Consider the following 518-nt stretch of genomic DNA (forward strand, 5'->3'; position numbering starts at 1 on the left):
GGGAAAGAGCTTTCTCCAGGTATAACCCCTGGGCTATTTCTGCTTTCTGCTTCCAGCACAAGTATCTAACTGCACATAAAGCTGCATGCTGGCCCCTCAGGGCTGCCTGTGCTCTGGGAATGCCACCCTAAGAGCTGGGGAACATGCTGCTTCGTGGGGAAATCCCTTTGCTATAGGCTGTCACTACAATTTAGGACCAAGCAGTAGCAACCACGGTCACCTTGTGCCACTGAGGCAGCCCAGCCCCGGGGCAGCAAAGCACAGACAAGGAAACAGGGAGCGCAGGGGGCAGGTTGGACCCACTGAGGAACCTGTGCCAACACGTGAGGTTTCATGCCCATCAAGAGGGAGCCTGAGCAGGCACCACTCAAGCAGTGTCTTTGCAGAGCTGATCCCACAGAGCCAGGTCCCTGCAGGGACCTTGTCTCAGGCTCCAGAGCCAGCTCAGACCTCTGCAGCCCAAAAGATTCCCAAGAGAAGAGGCGGTAGCGGGAAAGGAAGATCCAGGGCACCCTGAG

This window comes from Chaetura pelagica, unplaced genomic scaffold (assembly GCF_000747805.2).
Source record: "Chaetura pelagica isolate M959 unplaced genomic scaffold, ChaPel_1.0 scaffold405, whole genome shotgun sequence".
In the NCBI taxonomy this organism is placed as follows: domain Eukaryota; kingdom Metazoa; phylum Chordata; class Aves; order Apodiformes; family Apodidae; genus Chaetura; species Chaetura pelagica.